General features: G+C 34.7%; 1 pseudogene; it reads right to left on the reverse strand.

Moving 5' to 3' along the window:
• Positions 1 to 20,521, reverse strand: part of LOC119525564 — a 44,992-nt pseudogene that overhangs the window by 16,872 nt on the left and 7,599 nt on the right.

Consider the following 20,521-nt stretch of genomic DNA (forward strand, 5'->3'; position numbering starts at 1 on the left):
GCATTCCCTGACCCCCCTCCCCGATACCCTGATCCACTAACTTTAACATGTTACAAGCAACTTTTGAAACCGCGTGTTGGCAATATTTTTCACTTTAAAGTTCTATTTTGTTATTTTAAACTGTGGTTATTTTTTTATGTTTCTTCTTTTCCCATATTTCAAATTCCATATTGTATTTCTTTAAACACTTTTAAACACATGCATAATATACCCTGCTTGTGATAATTCTGAAATTTGAAGTACTTGGATTTCTAGTTCTGTGGCTTACTGTTTCTCTTAGTGGCTGATTTCCTCTAGTGTTTTATAATTTTGTATTTGAGCTCACATTTGGTAGTGTCCTATCTCTGGAAATCGTCTATAGAGAAGTCTGTTCTGCTATAGAGAATTTGCCAGATTCCTTTGATCACTTTATTTTTATTTTCTAGCTAATGGTTGTCTTGTGCCTATCAGTAGTGTAAATTTAATCCCCAGATTCTTGGGGAGGTGGGTCTATGGTTACAAATATTCAGACTGATTTATTTGTTCTACCCAGAGACCAGACCTGGTGAAGGCTTGTGGAATTCCTTTGCTGAAAAGCAGTCTTGGGGCATCTACCCTTTTCAGTGTACTTCTGAGATCATGGCTTTGTGCAGGGTCCTCAGTTCTACTGCAAGCCTCTGGATCACTGTGCTCAGCAAATGTTCCCAAGGCCAGCGATGGCTTCAGGGTTGAGTTTCCACAACAGTTTCAAGCACACACACCTCTTTCATTTTTGCTCCCCTAGGATTTTTCTTACATTTTTTAGCTTAACTATAATTATACAAAAATTGTTTGGTATCTTTTATTCAGCATTTCAACTGTTTTGTATAAAGAGATTTTTCAGTTTATCTATACTGCACTCCTGCTGGAAATGGAAGTCACATATATTTGGCTTTTCTTTAAATGACAAAAACATAATTACAATAAAACATATAAATCTTCAAAATCAGAGTCATCACATACTATCCCAAAGATATGACAGCAAAGATAATTATTTTTGTTATTAAAATGCAAAGTGCCAGGAAATGGTCTATACTTGTAGAATTGTTAATCGTGTTTCAAAACATATTCAGGGGAATGATGCTTTAACTCCAAATTAATTAAAGGATTTATTACCTTACTGGTGATGGACTGTTTGTAAGAAAATGAAGTTCTATTGTTTGGAGAGGAAATGGCTTTCCAACATCAAACTCTGACCAAGTGTGACACGGTTTCCAGAGATGTTTATATTCCTTCATAATGACATTGCTCAAATTCAAATGTAGGCCTATATAACAATTAAAACACTAACTATTGAAAATTCTTCATATATTACAGAAAAATATATTTTAACCAAATCATAGAGCTCCAAGATACTTGTCAGTGAAATTTTCAGTGACTGCCCATTGCACCTAAATGAAAATAGCCACTAGTATTGACCATGTGATTGCAGATTTTAAAAGTGTATCTTCTTCTCATATTTGATAACTAAGTAGTAAAATTATACTATCTTATTAACAAGGAACAGATGCTGAATATTTAATTATGCTTTAAGGTAACAAAAAATGTTATCACACATATAAGTTTGCTATCAATAAAACTGATAAAAACCATGGTTTTTGAGAGGCCAGAAAATTTGTAGAATATTGCTAAATATTTGTGTAGCGTGTTAATTCCAATGCTTTCTATTGGAAGGAACTAGTTCTTAGAGGTCAATAAAGCTCAATCAGTAACAGTCCTTTTAGTAGCATGTGTATGTGTGTCACTATTAAGAAACACTAGAAAATATATTCTTAGGAAATAACTGTAAAAAGAAACCAAATTACATACAACAAATTCTAAAGGAGCTTTATCTCTGGAAAAGAAATTAAATGATTGTAACTAGAGCATACTAGCAGAATGACTACTTTAGACCAAATGTTATGAAGAAATATTATGTATGCATTTAAATGAAAAATTCAGGAGCTGTTAAAATTATGCATAAATGCCAAACAACCAAATTTCATATTTTTCCAAAACTTCTTATGGAATAATATTAAATGAAAATAATTCATGATTTAAAAATTAAGTGATTTCAATTAAATAAAAATTATACACATATATAAACAAATATTGGAAGAAGGAAATTGAATGGCTTTTTTATTTGCTGGAAGCATGGGGAAATATTTTTGAAGTATTTAATCCTTTTGTCCTTTAGTATGTTTATCTCTGGGTGAAATTTTTATTGTAATATGTATAAAAGGTGGTACCTTGAACACTTTCATTTTCATAGTAAAAGGTAATATTCTTCAACAAAGGTTCATCACCTAAGTTGGAAAGATGAACTAAATTCAGATTCCCAATTCAAAATTGTTTATATAACTTAGGATGAAATAGTCACACACTCTTATTCTGAAAACTGAAAACAAGACAAAGTTATTGTCATTCTTTATATCAGCAATAAACGATAGAAATGCTGCATCCCCTATGGTAATCCAGGTTGAATGGCAGAGTGGCGGGCTATCCCGTTATTTAACAGAAGGCCATTCTGGATGGGTTATATGAAGGCTTTTACCTTAAAAGATTAAAGTATAAAATAAAATAAAAACTGGCAAGTGGATTCAGTATAGTCCCTTTTCTGCATTGGGGAAATCAGTATTCAAATTTTAGTATGATTTATTTTCTCACACTGTAATCCACAGGTACAGTCTCAAGGCCACAGGAAGATTCCTGCTTTCCAATGTGCCTCTGATTTTTATTTAGGGCTTTAATGTTTTCCAATTTGCTTTCATATTAAAAAAAAACATTTTTAAAGGGCATTTTGATTATTAGGAATTTAAAAGATGCTGAATCCTTCAAACTGAAAGAATCCTTTCCACCTACAATGGTGTGCAGCTATCAGTTTTAAGACAATGAGGGCTATATTCCCATTAGCAGATGTCCTCACGAACCCACTTGCTTAGTTCATAGTAGACATAAATGCATACATTGGTGAGTGAACATCTGGTCAACCTTTTAGTCACAATAGTGTACAGAGTTAAGCTGTGAGGGGAAGAACTGGGACTTATCTGCTCCATATTCCCTTGATGATGAAAAACAATGACTTTCCACATGTGAACTATTTATTTATCTGTATTGATATGGAATTTTAATCCTGCACTGTCCAGGGGAAATGTAATAAGGGCAAGCTCCATAGTTATTTTAAATTTTCCAGATTGCCACATTAAAAAAAATAAGAAGAGCTGAAATCAATCTTAATTTATTTAACCTACTGTACCCAAAATTTATCAATTGAGCATGTATCAATATGAAAATATTAACAAGACACTTTATATTCCTTCATATTTATTTTCAAAGTTTGGTGTTTTTTTCTGTTGCAGCATATTTCAATTCAGATTACCCACAGTTCAAGTGCTCATTAGCCACTTTTGGCTGGCTAGTTGGCTACTGCATTGGACAGCCTAGCTCTACCAGGTGTGTCAGGGAGGCTACCTAAAGTTCACAACGAAGTCAAAAATGTCAAGAAGCAGGAATCTCTGAATTATAGTATAGTTTTATCTACAAAGTAAACAATAAAGAGAGCTGCCCAGAGCCATGTAGCTGTGGTTCTCACATTTCAGCATGCATTAGCCTTACATAGAAAGGGTGTAAAAAGAGATTGGGTGGCCTCACCCCCAGAGTTTCTGGCTGAGTGTGCTTGGGGGTGGGGTTGAAGAATTCACATGGCTAATGTGGGTTGAAATTGTGTCTACCCAAAAGACAGATTTTAGTCCTCATCCTTGGTATCTGTGAATGTGACGTATTTGGAAATAGGGGCCTTTGTAGATTGTAATCAAGTTAAAATGAGGTTGTACTGATTAGAGGTGGGGGTCCTAAATCCAATGACTAGGTCTTTTATAAGGAAAGAGATTTGGAAGAAAGAGAGAGACACACAGAGGGCAGACAGCCATGTAAAATGGAAGTGGAACTTGAGTGATGCACTAGAGAAGCTGGGGAATGCCAAGGACTGTGGCAACCACCAGAAGCCAGAAAGAGGCAAGAAAGGATCCTCCCTATAGGTTTCAGGTGGAGTATATACCACATATATAATCTAACATTTCCCCTTTAAATCACATTCAGATATATATTTGGTACCATTAATATGTTCACAAAATTGTGCTACCATCACCACCATCCTTACCAAAATATTTCAATCATTCTGGAACCTTGTACATTTTGTAAGCTTAACTTCCTATTCTCTATCCTTACCTGTTCCCAGTACCCTATATTACAGATTTTGGTATTATAAGTTTGCTTATTCTAATTATTTCAAATCAGTGAGATCATATATATATAACCCTTGTGTCTGGCTTATTTCACTCAAATGATGGTTCAAGGTACATCCATGTTGTTGCAGATATCAGGATTTCATTCCTTTCTATGACTGAATAATATTCCATTTTATGTATTGAACACATTTTATCTATCCACTCATTGGATGATGGACACTTTTGGCAATAGTGAATAAAGCTGCTATTAACAGCAATTTGCAAATCTCACTGCAATTCCCTGCTTTCAGTTATTTTCAGTATATACCTTTTAGTGGGATTGCCAGGCCATATGGTAGTTCCATACTGAACTTTTGGAGGATCTGTCTTTCACAGCAGCTGCACCATTTTACATTGCCACAAGCAATGAATGAGTGTTCTTATTTCTCCACATCCTCTCCAACATGTTATTTTTCATTTTTTTTAGCAGCCATTCTAATGTGTGAGATTTGGTATCATACTGTGGTTGTGTTTTGCATTTTCCTGATGGTTAATGAAGTTGAGCATCCTTTAAAGAGCTTTCTGGTCATTTGTACAGCTTTCTTGGGGAGACAACTAGTCACATCTTTTGCCCATTTTTTAAATGGGTTGTTTGTCTTTTTGTGGTTAAGTTGAAGGATTTCTTTACATATTCTGGATAATAAACATTTACTGGATATATGGTTTCCAAATATTCTCTCCCATTGTGTAGGCTGATGTTTTACTTTCATGATAAAATCCTTTGAAGCATAAAAGTTTTTAACTTAGATGAGGTCTATTTTCTTATTATGTTGCTTGTGCTTTGGGTACAAAGTCTAAGAACCATTGCCTAAAACAATGTCTAGAAGGTGCTCCCCTATATTTTTTTCTAGGAATTTGATAGTTCTTGCTCTTCTATTTAGGTTTTGATCCTTTTTTTTAATTTTTTTGGGATTGTTCAGATACCATACAATGATCTAATGATCCAAGTGTATAATCAGTTGCCCCTGGTGCCCTCATACAGCGGTGCATCCATCACCACACTTAATTTTTGTTCAATTTTAAAAACTTTTCATTATCCAGACAAGATAAAGTGAAAGATGCAAAAAAAAAAAAAAAAAAAAAAAAAAAAAAAAAGAAAGAAGAAAAGGAAACTCAAATCTTCCCATATCCCTAACAACCCCCCTCATTTGTTGACTCATAGTGTTGGTATAGTACATTTGTTACTGTTTATGAAGAATGCTGAACTACTACTAACTGTAGTATATAGTTTGCAATAGGTATATATTTCTTCCCTATATGCCTCTATTATTAACTTCTAGTTGTATTGTCATACATTTGTTCTGGTTCATGGAAGAGTTTTCTAATATTTGTACAGTTAATCATGGACATTGCCCACCATAGGATTCAGTTTTATACATTCCCATCTTTTGACCTCCAATTTTCCTTCTATTGACATATATGACTCCGAGCTTCCCATTTCCACCTCATTCACATGCCATTCAGCACTGTTAGTTATTCTCACATCTTGCTACTGACACCTCTGTTCATTTCCAAACATTTAAGTTCATCCTAGTTGAACATTCTGCTCATACAAAGCAACCACTCCCCATTCTTAAGCCTCATCCTATATCTTGGTACCTTATATTTCATGTCTATGAGTTTACATATTTTAATTAGTTCTTATCAGTGAGACCCTGTAATATTTGTCCTCATGTGTCTGGCTTATTTCATCAGTATATTGCCCTTGAGGTTTTGACATCAACCCATTTTTTTAAAGATGGTTTTTGTTCATATCACACTAAGTGATGGGTGTTCACCACCATTTCAGACCTTCATAACATTCACCTAAGTAAACAATTGATGGTTCTCTGTATGGTCACATATTTATGTGTTCACCACCTTCACCACTATCTATATAAGGGCATCTACATTTCTTCCACAAGGCAGGAGGGAGCATCAAAGAAGGTAGAGAGGGAAAAGAAAGCAGAGAAAAATGAGAGCTAGGAAGTAGCAAAAGGAAAAGTAACCTTAAATCAAAGTAGGGTAAAGAGTCAGACAACACCACCAATGTCAAGTGTCTAACATGCCTTCCCTATCCCCCCCTCTTATCTCATTTACCTTGGTATCACCTTTGTTACATTAAAGGAAGCATAATACAATGGTTCTGTTAGTTACAGTCTCTAGTTTACATTGATTGCATCCCTCCCCCAATGCCTCCCCATTTTTAACACCTTGCAAATTGACATTTGCTTGTTCTCCCTTGTAAAAAACATATTTGTACATTTTATCACAATTGTTGAACACTCTAGATTTTACCAAGTTACACATCCCAGTCTTTATCTTTCCTCCTTTCTTCTGGTGTCTCACATGCTCCCAACCTTTCTCCTCAACATTCATAGTTCTTTGTTCAGCATACTTACATTGCTGTGCTACCATCTCCCAAAATTGTGTTCCAAACCATGCACTCCTGTCTTCTCCTATCACTCTGCAGTGTCCTTTAGTATCCTAGGGTGGGTGTCTTGTTCACAAAGTCTCTCATCTGTTGGAAAATATTTTGAGCTCTCCCTCATATTTGAAGGACAGCTTTGCTGGATATAGATTCTTGGTTGGCAGTTTTTCTCTTTCAGTATCTTAAATATCACACCACTTCTTCTTGCCTCCATGGTTTCTGCTGAGAGATCTGCACACATAGTCTTATAAGCTTCCTTGTATGTGATGGATTGCTTTTCTCTTGCTGCTTTCAGGATTCTCTTTTCATCTTTGACATTTGATAATCTGATTATTAAGTGTCTTGGCATAGGCCTATTCAGTCTATTGTGTTTGGAGTATGCTGTGCTTCTTGGATCTATAATTTTATGTCTTTCATAAGAGATGGGAAATTTTCATTGATTATTTCCTCTATTATTGCCTCTGCCCCTTTTCCCTTCTCTTCTTCTCTTCTGGGACACCAATGATACACATTCTTGTACTTTGTTTCATCTTTAAGTTCCCGAGATGTTGCTCATATTTTTTTATTCTTTTCTCCATCTGCTCCTTTGCATGTAGGCTTTCAGGTGTTTTGTTCTCCAGTTCTTGTGTTTTCTTCTGCCTCTCTTGAGATCTGCTGTTGTATGTTTCCATTGTGTCTTTCATCTCTTGTGTTGTGCCTTTCATTTCCATATATTCTACTGGTTGTTTTTTGAACTTTCAATTTCTGCCTTATATGCCCAGTGTTTTCTTTACAGCCTCTGTCTCTTTTGTGAAATATTCTCTAAACTTTTTGAATTGATTTAACATTAGTTGTTTAAATTCCTGTATCTCAGTTGAAGTGTACGTTTGTTCGACTGGGTCATAGCTTCATTTTTCTTAGTGTAGGTTGTGGTTTTCTGTTGTCTAGGCATCTGACCTCCCAGGCCACCCCAATCAGGTTTTCCCAGATGAGAACAGGCTCAGGTCACAGAGGGAGGTAATATTTCAGTATCTGTTTTCCCTGATGGCTTTTCGTAGAGGATTGAGACACCTGTGCTTTTCTGCCTGGCAGATGCACCTGTCAGCCTGTCACTGCCTGTGTAAGAGGGTGTGGCCTGTGGCTCTCCTCCCCCAGGCTTTGGGGTCTGGTTCCAGAAAGACTAAAAGAAGGGCAGTAGTGCTGGGCCCCTCTCTTTCCTCTTGGGTAGCTATGCCCCCTCCAGAGATGTCATCTGCCTATCAATAAGTTCTTTGTTTCTGTGATTCTGCTGATCAAAGTGTTTTGATTTTAAAATGGCTGAGGCCGTCTTTACTGCAAAGTGCTGCAGGCAGAGCACAGCTGAGGTTTTCTCCACAGAGAGAGAAAGGGACAGAAAAACTCCCAGGTTCACCCATCAGCCAGAAATAGCACCCAATCCTCTGGGCTCCCTGTACTGAGACAGATATGTTCCCTAACTCTCCCAAGGTCAGTTGTCACCAAAAGCCTCTGTCTGCTTGTTGAGGATTCGCTGTCTGTAATGAGCAGTTAACATTAAAACCCCACTTGGAGCTGGGCTGAGAGAGTGCACCACGTGGCTTCTGTGAGGGAGGGGCTCCCTCTCTCAGCTCTCAGCTCTCAGCAGGGTCGCAGTTTTACTTACAGATTTTATGCTGTGATCTCGGCATTCCTCCCAATTCAGGTTGGTGGATGATGAGTGGACAGTCATATTTGTCTCCCCCTGTTATTCCAGGTTATTTACTAGTTTTTTGGTCATTTATAAATTGTTCCTGGGGGACTAACAGTCTTCCACTCCTCCCTATGCCACCATCTTAGCTCCTTCCCTCTAGGTTTTTGATCCATTTTGAGTTGATTTTTGTATATGGTGTGAAGTGTTCTTTTATGAAAATGGAGACCTAGTTTTTCCAGCACTATTTGTTGAAGAAACTATTCTTTCCCAACTGAACAGTCTCAGTCACCTTTCAAAAATCAGTTGGCCATAAAAAAAGAGGCTTGAGTTTTGGGCTCTTAATTCTATTCTATTGGTCTCTAAATCTGTCCTTGTGCCAGTACCATTCATTTTGATTACCATGGCTTTGTAATAAGTCTTAAGATAGGTAAGTGTGGGACCGCCAACTTAATTCTTCTTTTCCAAGATTGGCTCATATTATTCATGACTCCTTACACTTTATATAAATTTGATGGTTGAACTTTCCCATTTCTGCAAAGAAGGTTGTTAGAATTTTGATTGGGATTGCATTGAATTTATAAATTGGCTTTGGGTTTTAGGATTGATATCTTCCAGTCCATGAACACAATAATGCTTCCATTTATTTAGGTCTTCCTTAATTTATTTATGCATTGTTTTTAGTTTTCCTGTACATTCTGGTTAGAGTTATTCTTAGATATTTGATCTTTACTTGCTATTGTGAATGGATTTTTTTCTTGATTTCTTCTTCCTATTGTTCTTACCTGTGTATAGAAGCAATACTGATTTTTAGAGGTATTGATCTTGTATTCCCACCACATTGCTGAATTCATTTATAGCATTAAGATTTTATTGGGGATTTGTCTGAATTTTCTGTATATAGGATCATGCCATCTGCAAATAAGGAAAGATTTACTTCTTCCTTTTAATTTGGATGCCTTTTCATTCTTGCCTAATTGCTCTACTAGAACTTCCAGTAAAATGCTGAAAACAGTGGTGAAAGGGGCATCCTTGTCTCATGCTGATCTTGGAGGGAAAGTTTCAGTCTTTCACATTAAGTATGACATTAGCTGTGTGTTTTCATATAGTCCCTTAACATGTTGAGGAAGTTTCCTTCTATTCCTATTTTCTAAGTGTTTATATCAGCAGGGGTGCTGGATTTTGTCAAATGCCTTTTATGCATCAACTGAGATGATCATGTGATTTTGTTCCATCATTCTATTAATGTGGTGATTACATTAATTGATTTTCTTATCCTTGAACCAACCTTTCATAGCAGGGAGATAAATTCTTACTGCGTCAAGGTGTATAATTAAATGTTTTTGGATTTGTTTTTTTGTTGTGAAAAGCTAGTAAATGAAACTTTTAGAAGATAATATCTGAAGAGAATATCTTCATGATTTTGAGATAGAGAAAGGCTCTTGTAGTAAGACATTAAAAAGCACAACCTGGGAAGAATAAATAACAAATTTAACTATTTTAAAATTAAGAACTTTGCAGTCATCAAAAGATTAATCTTAAGCAAAGAAAAAGACAAGCCACTTAGTGGTAAGTATTTGAAACTTTATAATGGATAAAGAACATTCATATAAAAATATGAAGATTTACTTTAAATTGATAAAAATCCACTCACAAAGTTAATATCCAAATGCCCAATATACCCCTGAAAATTAAATTAAAATTACAATGAAACCCACTCAACTAGATCAGCATAAAATAAGAATCTGACAATAAAAGTGTTGCAGAGGAGACAGTGCAACAGGTGGGCTCATACTCTGCTGGTGGGTAGCTGCTTTGGAAATGTTTGGACAAAATATAAGTAAAATGGACAATATTTCATGAACAAGGAATTCCAACTCCTGATGATACATCCTAGGACTAGAAAAATAATAGTAAGGTTTTAGAAATAAGACTGAATTTTAAGAACTCTTACTACATGGATCACAAGATGTGTGTACAAATGTTGATAGCAGAAATATTAATGGAAGCACCAAATTAGAAACAACTCAAATGTCCACAAAAGTAGATATTATAACCAAAATATGTAATTTCACACAATACATACAGAGAGCAATAGAAATGAATGCTACAGAGATTAATCTTAAAACCATAACATGCAAAGTTAGCTAGGCATGTAAGAACACATGCTATGTTTTTCCATTTATAACATATTAGAAGATTGGAAAAACCAACTTATATTGCTTATGAATGAGCATACTGACCCACACATATAATGAAAAACATGCTAAGCAAATCTTAATAAAAATAGCAACACAGTAACCTCCAGAGGAAGGGGCTGTTATAATCTGCACTGCTACCTGGATTTCTGAAGTGATGGCAACATTATTTATCTTAATTTAGGGAAAGTTACACAGATGTTTGCTTTATCATGCTTTGTTAATCTGAATATTTGTTTTATATATGGACTGATATTTACAATAAAATAAAGGTAGAAAAAGAATGCAAAGTTTGATTTAGATATAAATAATTATATTACATATTGCTATACAGAGAGTGATAATAGCTAACATCATTTTAAAGTTTATTATGGACATTTACAATTTCCAACTCTAACATTATGTACTTTTCAGAGAAACCCTATGAAGTAAGTAAGACATTATTATGGCTACTAAATTGAAGCAGAAGAGATTAACTTTCTCAAGTTCACACTTTTAAGTGGCAGAGCAAGCTAGAATGCAGGCAGCCTGCTTCCATTTTCTGTACTTTTAATGGTTAAGTCACATTCTAGCACAGAGTTATCTCCATGTGCAAAATGACAAGATTTAATGTTCTCAAACATAACAGTGAATTTAAAAGTTGTGAAATGTCTATGTCAAAGTATTTTGATGCTTATCTTTTGAGTCTGGTTAAAATACTAGTAAGTGATTCTATCAAGTTCTCATGTCATCATTAAAATTCCATGCCCATCTCTGATTTATTGACTATTCTTTGACAGGTCAAACACACACTCATAAATGTTGCAGTTTATTAAAATGACTTTGTTACCAACATGTTTCTGGTGTCTATATCTGTTTTTCTTTTTTTTCCTATTTTGACTAAAAGCTCTTTGATATCTTCTGTTACCTCTCCACAGTGCCTGTTTCAAATCTGTAAAGGATAAATACTTTAGTAAAATCAGAAATGAAGCATAAACATAGGCCTTTTGAAATGGGTTTTTTTTAAAATTGTTTTTCTTGCTCTATTAAAATTAGGGTGTAATATACAGAAGGATCTAATTTTAGGAAATATAGGCTTATTAGTTGAGAATTTTACAGAAATTAATCATAATAAAGTCTAATGAAGTTGTTCTTGCTTTTATGTATTACTAATCTACACATATTTTGCCAAACCTAATAATTGTACTAATCACTGCACTCATCTTGCCTCCAGTAACAGTCAGGGAACTCAGACTTTGTGCTTGATTTCTCACTACTGTAGAATAGGTGCTTTTATAAAACCTGTAGACCAAAGACTGAAAAGTTGTTTCAAATTAGTTTATTTCATCAAAAATTTTTAACTGTATTTCAGTGATGGGTTTAGAGACACATGAATAAATATTTTATTTTACAGAGATGTTTCTTCACCTTACTATCTTTTCATGGCAATCTCTATAATTTAACCAATATTTAATTCATAAATAAGACTTATAAAACCTTTTCTTTCATTCATCTTTCTTTTTTATGAGTTTTTACTGCCATGGCAATAAAATATATATAGTTCAGCTGTCATACGCAAGATGGATCAAGACTTCTCTTGATACATTATTGGTAAAAGTCTCAAATCCACTTTAATTCTGCTTAAAAGATTGTTAGAATCATTGACCAACTTTGTCAGTGGGAGAATGAACAACACTGAATGGCGGAGAAGGGACTAATAGATTTTGGTGGCACAATCTATTAAAATTTTGGAAAAATTGTCACTAATTTTTTCTTCAGACTATTTTTTTACATTGAAAGGTGTACTGTCTTGGGGCAGAATTGGAGCAGAAGTTTGGGATTACCTTCTTCTTCAGATCCAATGTCCCTCTTTGGCACTATCTACTATCAGTAATCCTGAAGCTCTCACTAAGAATGAATTTTGAATTCATTATTGTTGCTATTAATGGATAAGTAATTTTATCTCATCTTTGATTCAGTTAATTTCTAAAACAAAATGAAATAAAACCTCCTCAAGTTAAGATTTATTTTCTTTGAGTTTGGTTATATTTAACTGGAAAGCATCTCCTCTCATCACTTGACATAATATAATTACACATCCTTACATGACACCTCATGTTGTGTTACAGTGATTTAATTTTTCCATTTATTGTTTGATATTTAGATTCTCAGAGAGAAGTGAGAGACAGTTTAGAATGATCCTTCTTTTGTACTATGCACATCGCTAACTTCCCCACACAAAAAAGCTAGAAATGTTTTCAAAATTGGTCAAAACTTCATAACTGAAATGGATATAATTACTATATTTGGTCAATGAAATTCAAAGTTTCAGCCTTTGGTGATTGTTTAAAATTAACCACAGATTATTTTATTACACATACATTTTTAATATACTCAGGATTTAGAGAATATTTTTATTCTCTTAAAATGTCTTTTTAGCTTTTTATTTTCTTGAAAAGCAAGCAACGTCAATTTGTTTACTGTGACAATACTTTTCTTTCTTTCTAGATGGGTGGTGTTAATTTAAAGATAATGGCAACAGTTTGAGAGCAAAATGGAAAATTCTGGTCTATCATAAAATACCTTGAAATGTTCAAAAAACAACAAAACAAAAGGACAGAAAAACCATCATACAGAATTAGATTGGGTATGGATATCTTAACATAGGAGAATGGGAGCTCAAAATTATTATAACACTCTGTGCTTGCATCGTATTTTGGCATCTTCTATATGCAAAACAATTTATCCTTAATAAAACCTTGAAAGGTAGTTGATTTCACTTTTATTTACAGACTATACAACTAGTCTCTAGGGGGGTAAATGACCTGCTTATGTCCACACAGCTAAATGATGGGGGATCTATCAACCTCTAAGATCAGGCTCTCCCATGTTTATCTATTTCAGTCTATGTGAATTCCCTATGTAAGTTTAGTGTGATTATGGAAGGAATAATAGCAATGGTAACTTTTTCACTCCAAATTTTTGTAAGAAAAAAGTACAAACATATCCACAGGCAATTTTAGTCCATTGTGAAATGATTGCCTAAAAATATTCTATTTATATGTGGTTCAGTTCCATATTATCATTCTTGTTTCATACCTCAGGAGTCTTCCCTTTCATGAATTTTCTTGATATTTGCATTATTCATTGTTACCCAATGCTTGACTGACTTTGCTTTAATTCTTTTTGGTGAAATGACTAACATTTCATTTTTATCTTACCTCTACACTTGATGAAGCAAAGCCCTATCCATTATCTAAAAAATACTCTGTTGAGGCATAGCTCAAATACTATCTTGATTCCTCAGTTTCAAGTCCTATATTATTTCCTATATTATGAGATTTTTTACAGTGTATTTTAGTTATTTTTGTGTACGCCTTAATTTCCTTTGAAAACACTAGACATTCACATAGAGACCATACCTTTTGATATTTTTATCCATATTTTAATGTCTTACACTTTATATGTACTCAGTATGTTATTATTGAATTAATCAATATTGCTATAGCTTATTTATGACTATTTTCATAATTTTCTGAGGTAATATAAAAACATATTTTTCTGGCTACATTCAACCAAAATCTGCAGGTCCCCTAATGTGTCATTCATATTTTCACTGAACAAATATTAAAGTGGCTAGTATGTACTTTGCCCCACTCTAGTTCCTAGAAGTACAAGAGAAAACAAAAGTCTTTGTTTCATAGAGCTTACATTAAATTTTAATGTGAATAAAGGAAATAAACAAGATACTTAAGTAAAACAAATAGTTAGATGATAACCCTATGAAAAAAATAAAGCCAAGTATAATATTAATAGACATAATGGAATATCAAATATTTAGATTTGAAAAAAATGGACAAGGAACAAAAGCTCATATCATCTTGTGACTTGTTATTCTCAATGATAGAGACATAATACAATAACAATAACAAATAATATTAATAATTAAAGCTACAAATTAAATAATCATATAACTATATAACTAGTTATTCATCCCATGCTCCTTTACACAAAGGCATGCTTCACAAGAATATATACAAAAATAAAGTAGAAAAATCATAATTAAAAACCAAGACCTGAAAGGCAATTATAGATTATAACAGAAGATAAAGACAGGAGGAAAAGTAAAGCACAGTTATGTTTTATAGTTAAACTGACTACTGTTCAAGGTTCTTCTCACTAGTCAGCACTATTTCTAGAGCTGTATTGAGAATGAGCTCACGTACAGCTCTCCCTAGACTTGCTTGTATTCATAAAATCAAAGTTACATGATAGCTTTGAAAACACAAAGAGAATGCAGTTACCATTTCAATCCTGTAATTACAGTATGGTACAAAGAGCAGTACAATGATCTAGTAAAGTACGTGTGCTCTCTGAAGGATAATGACTTTGTTATTGAACACTATCACCACTTGCTGCACTTACAGTCAATCATACAAGTATAAACCACTTGGAAGTGAGTACTCTCCAGATTGTTATACATCTGCATAAAGGATGTGAAATTAATATTTTTGCATTTTATGGCTTTTAGATAAAGAAATATGGAATCCCTTTGGATCTTGGATTTTCTCTTCAGGAAAGCCTACTGCTTTATGATGCTATGGTTCACATTTGCCCAGAATGGTCAAGAAGGCAGGTGTGTGTGTGTATATGCTGTGGCTGGCATCTAAGGTCCCTTGGCTACAGCAGCACATCAATAATAAGCAGATTGTCCAAAAGCATTTATTCTGGTAATAGGTAAAGGCAGCCTAGCTCATTGTTAAGAGCATAAGCTCTGGAGACATTTTTCTCCAGAACTGGGAAATTAAAATCTCTATATAGCATTTTGCCAAAAGGAAAGAATAATACCTACAACACGTATTTTTTAAATAAGCACTACACAATATTCTTTTTTTTAAATATTTCTAAAGTTAACCATAATGTCTTTTAAAAATGACTTATTATATGTCTTGGTAGATAGTAATGAGAAAAAAAGCAACAATAATCTAGAGAACAGAACTGTCATCATATATGCAATTGAGGCTGTAACTGAACATTGGGGGTGGGGGAATGAAGCAGTTTGATAAGTTTACCTGATAGTGATGTATGTGGAAAATTTGGAAAGCATGATGACTACAATTTCTTTGGTATCTATGGTTTCCATTTTCTAGGAGTTAGAACCTGAAGAACTCATTTGCTTCAAAAATAAATTAGTCATCAAGAGGACAGATGCAAAGAAATATGAAGAGGAACTGAAAAAGAAAATGATTCCGTGGACTCAACTGGATCCAGGCAAGGTAGTTAAATCTTTTTAAGATTTATGTAAATAGAAGATTACTATGAAATGAGTCTGTGTTCTTCACTTGTGTTCAAGAGAATCACCCATAAAGCTATTCAAGATTTGATGGTGGATATCTGTTGCCATACTGTGATATTCTACCTTCAGTTTAACTCAATAGCTGTAGGAAAATGCGAAGGGTCATTGCTTGAGTTCCAACTTGAAAAACCTCCACAAAAACCTCCACAAAGCTTGTATTTATCCTTCTTTTGAATCTTCATTTTAAACAATAAAACTCAAGTTCAGCTATTGCTTCTCATAGAGGGTAGATCTTCTCTGATTTCTAATGTGACTGTCATTACTCTCTCTTCAATATTTTCCCAAGTAGAAACTTCTATTTATTTATTTGAATCAGTGAATTCCCAGTTTCTCCTTGGCCTCAACAGACTCCACAGATGGGAGAAAATTTTTTTTAATTTACTGTACTTTAAGTTATATTTTTTGACGTTTCTCTTTTCCAATGATTAGAAATGCCAAAGAAGCCTTATTTCCTGAAAATGAGTACAATATCTCAGTGGCATGAGCAGCATAAAGATTATTTCTTCATAAAGTCTATTTCACACCTTTGAGGGGGAACTTTCATGGTGAGTCTCATGATTCAAAATTTCTCCTTCTCTTTGTTCTTTGCATTTGTTCTTACTCCTCGAGTTTACTTTCTTATCCATGTTCTCTTCTCTTTCTGCTCTCTTTACACTGAATCTATTCATTTTCCCCCAGGGCTTATTTTTCTAGAATTATTGTTCTGCTTCCAAATTCTTATCAGCTAATTTCATCATTTTGGAAATCTTCATATTGGTCTGTGTTGCTTTTTCCTCCTCGAGAATAGGTCATATCTCCCTCATTCCTCACATGTTAATTAATTTTGGATTTTATTCTGTGTATTATGATGTTATGTTGTGGGGATTCTAGATTCCCTTATAGTATTTTGAAGAGTGTTTTATTTTATTTTAGGAGGCAATTAACTTTTAAATTCAAATTGCAAACTCTGCTTTCTGAGTGACGGATAAAATCTTCATTTATGTATCCACAGTTGGGTTTGGGTTGCATGGATTTTGCCCTGCTCAAGTGTTGTTCAGTAGTTAGTTATACTTCGGAATGGCTTAAATACAGACTATAAAGATCTCCTTTTAAGTTCTCTCCTTTCTGGGATCCCACTCTCCCTTTCTAGTAAATATGGTTTCTCTGATTCAGTCTTCTGTTTCTTCATCCAAAAGCACTGTAGACGTGTTGTTTGTGTAAGGGGAGGTTATAAGAATTTTAGCCTCTACATGTCTCCAAGCTAAAAGCCAAGAAACTAGATACTTCACTCATGCTGTCCTTTTTTTTCTTGTAAATTTTACTCAAGAATCTCTCTGATTTTGTTCAGTTTTCTATGACTTCAGGTCACAGTTTTTGTTATCTTCCCTGAGGTTGTAGTTGTTAACTACAGGAGGGTCGAATCCCATAAGACCTCCTTCAGCCATTAGAGAAGCGAAACTCCTGGTCCTCACTTATTGCTCTCAGATAACTCCTCTCACATTCCTGAGGACACAGACACACATTTAAAAGAATTACCATAGTTTTCAGGAAATTTTTATTGCCATTTTTCTTACATAATAACTTATCTTTCTTTCTTTAGCATTTTGTCTATAGACTATCAACTTATGGAAGTACCTACTTTTTCTCAAAACACTGGATAAAATTACCATAAAAACCAACCCTCCTTATCTAATGGTGGAGTTTCCTTAACCTCATTATTGTTCTTTAGCATCCTGCCTTTCTACTGAAGCTAGAAATAATGAGGCCTGATGGCATGCCTCTCCTCACAGTTCCCAGGCCCCATCCAGGCCAGACTGAATCACCAAACTCTGGTGGATGGATTGACATCTACCTCCTAAGACTCACACGGGGCTCTGAGAGATGCTTCCTTAGCCTGAGTCTGGGAGTGGAGTGGAGGGCCTGAGCTGATGGGACAGAGCTTGTCTGAATATTGTATAAAGTGTTTATTAATGATGTATAACTTGAGTTATTAAACATAAACCAAAGGGTAAGGAAACATGGTAGTGTAATACCAGAACAGTTCCCATAATGTCTTATTCCTCCTTGATCTCAGGTTGAAAGGCAAACTGCTCTAATTCCCACATTTTTAGATGATTGCAATTGATGGTTAGCTGATTGTAGTTCTCAGTGATGGGTTTCTAGCCCCTTAGGAACTTAAGATGAATTCAAGTTTTCTGAGATTCTAGTCTTATTTCAAAACATTTAGTGTGGCATTTAGGTTAAATCCCCAACTTCCTCCATAAATTATGTACTATATATCCATAGGTTATAAATGCACTAAGCCATGTCAATTTGATTTTCAGTCTTATCAGCTGACTTTATTACCTTTCCTTCACTATCACAAAGGTTTTATGTTCCGCATTTTATTTATGATAATTTCATTCAGGTGAATCAGTTACTGAATTACCTAAAGCCCCTGAGACGCCCTGGACTGGTCACCCCAAGAGTTTCCCCTGAAAGCAGCAGCAGGTCAAATGGGAGCTCTGCCTCCAGGCTGGACTCCAGGACCCTGACCTAGTCTTTGATTCAAACAGCACATATATGATTTGGTTATTGAGAGGAACTGAAGGTGACTGAGTGTTGACCCAACACATCTATATGTTGGAGCACAGCAAAGCTCCATCTCCTAGAACACTCCAGGATCTAATTATTCAAGGAGAGCAATTTTCCACCTGAAAAAGAGGTGGGGGGAGGCTTGGGAATAAGAAGCATAAAATTTAACAGTATGGGGTGTATATAATATCAACCATTCCATATCTTCTTAAAACACACACTCAACATTAACTACCTCTTCCAAAGGGAGCCATACATGGCAATGAAAAAGGGGTGTAAACCCCTGCATCAGTGAATCTGATGGTGAGTTCAACAGATGTGTCCTGTGTGGTCACACACTGACCTTGGGGACTACAATCACCCCCAGAGCTCTAAGTCTCCCATGATTGAAAACACATGTATACACACAGACTCAATACATTCAGATGCCAAAACATACATGCACAAAAATGCACATTCCAGTACACCCTCACACTCATGCACATACACACCATCACACACTCACCCACTCTCAAACTCACACATGAACACACTTTCACAAACACACACACTGCATTCACACCCTTACACTCACAAGCATGAGCAGCCTCAATCACACATGTGTGTGTGCACGTGTTCCTATTCTCTCACTCACAAATGCATGCACACTCATATGCACATTTGGGTACACACTTCTACACATACATGAGCACACCTTCACATGTGCACTCCCATGTGTGTACACTCTCATACTCCATGTGTGCACACCCTCACATGTTCATGTACACTAGTGTGCATACCCTCACATACATGCATGCAAACCCCCATATACATGAACACACACTCATGTGTCCTTCTGGATACTTGCATACAGGCATGCTCACACCTACATGTGACCACACCCTCATAAACACACACACTTACACACTCACATGCTCACACATTTACACACATGCACAGCTGGCCTTTGTAGATATCTCCAGCCAACCCAGGCTTGCTGAGTGGAATCTTCTGGACTTTTTGTCCAGAGCAGAGCAGATCATCTGACCCCATAGAATACACAGTTTTCCAGGGATGACTTCTGAGGTCAGCACCATTCTGAAAGTCCAAGAGCTCCAGAAGGCTGGGCTAGGGACAGCCAGAATTTCACTATGTATTCAAAGCCATGGTCACCAAGTGGTGACCCAGATGGAAGGAGACTGTTCACTGGAGGGCAAGAAGAGCAGAAAACAAGAATGTATTATAATCTACTAATATCTAACATATGCCTTCACTACATACTATGTATATAGTTTCTAAATTATATATATAGCTATATGTTTAAAATATTTTTACTGATAGGAAATTATCAAAAAAGTTAAGAGATGATTAAAACCATTTAAGCTAAAATGATTTACATATATATGCAGGCAAACAGAAGCTATATTATTAAATCAAATTTAAAAATGCTTAAGTCATGAAGAACTCAATTAAAAACACCAATTGCATCTATATTTTTCTCAATTTTCTAGATGGTTCATATCCCAATACCTTTTATAAAAAGCTGCTTCTACCATGTTTTCAATTATAAAATATTTTATGAAAATTGGCTTTCTGTAAAAAAGACTAATGAAATTCCTCTCTTACTCAACATACATGCAATCAATTTTTAATCCAAAGATTTAATGATATGTAAGCCTATAACTTCACATATATTTATATATATATAATGATAAAATATCCAAAAACAATCACATAACCATGAAAACAAATTAATTTCACAATAAGGAAATAACTGAAACTATGGTAACTCATAACTTTGGAAATTTCCTATATAATTACTTGTTGGATCCTGCTTTCAAAGATGCTAGCTTTTTGTATATATGTTGTGTTTCTCATTAAGGAAATAGCTGAAAATGTGGAACTGTAACCTACAATATTCTTTGAAATTTGTTCTCTAACTACTTGGTAAATTGCAGTTGAAAAGCTGTCACTTTTATGTATATATGTTTTATTCTACAATAAAGAAATAAAAAAGAAAACAAATAAGTCAATTTCATTTTTAAAATCATTTACACTCAGCTTTGCTTCTACTGTGTTCTCTTCAAGAAAAAATATTTT

The sequence above is a fragment of the Choloepus didactylus genome (genome assembly GCF_015220235.1).
Source record: "Choloepus didactylus isolate mChoDid1 chromosome 25 unlocalized genomic scaffold, mChoDid1.pri SUPER_25_unloc2, whole genome shotgun sequence".
NCBI classification, from domain to species: Eukaryota; Metazoa; Chordata; class Mammalia; order Pilosa; family Megalonychidae; genus Choloepus; species Choloepus didactylus.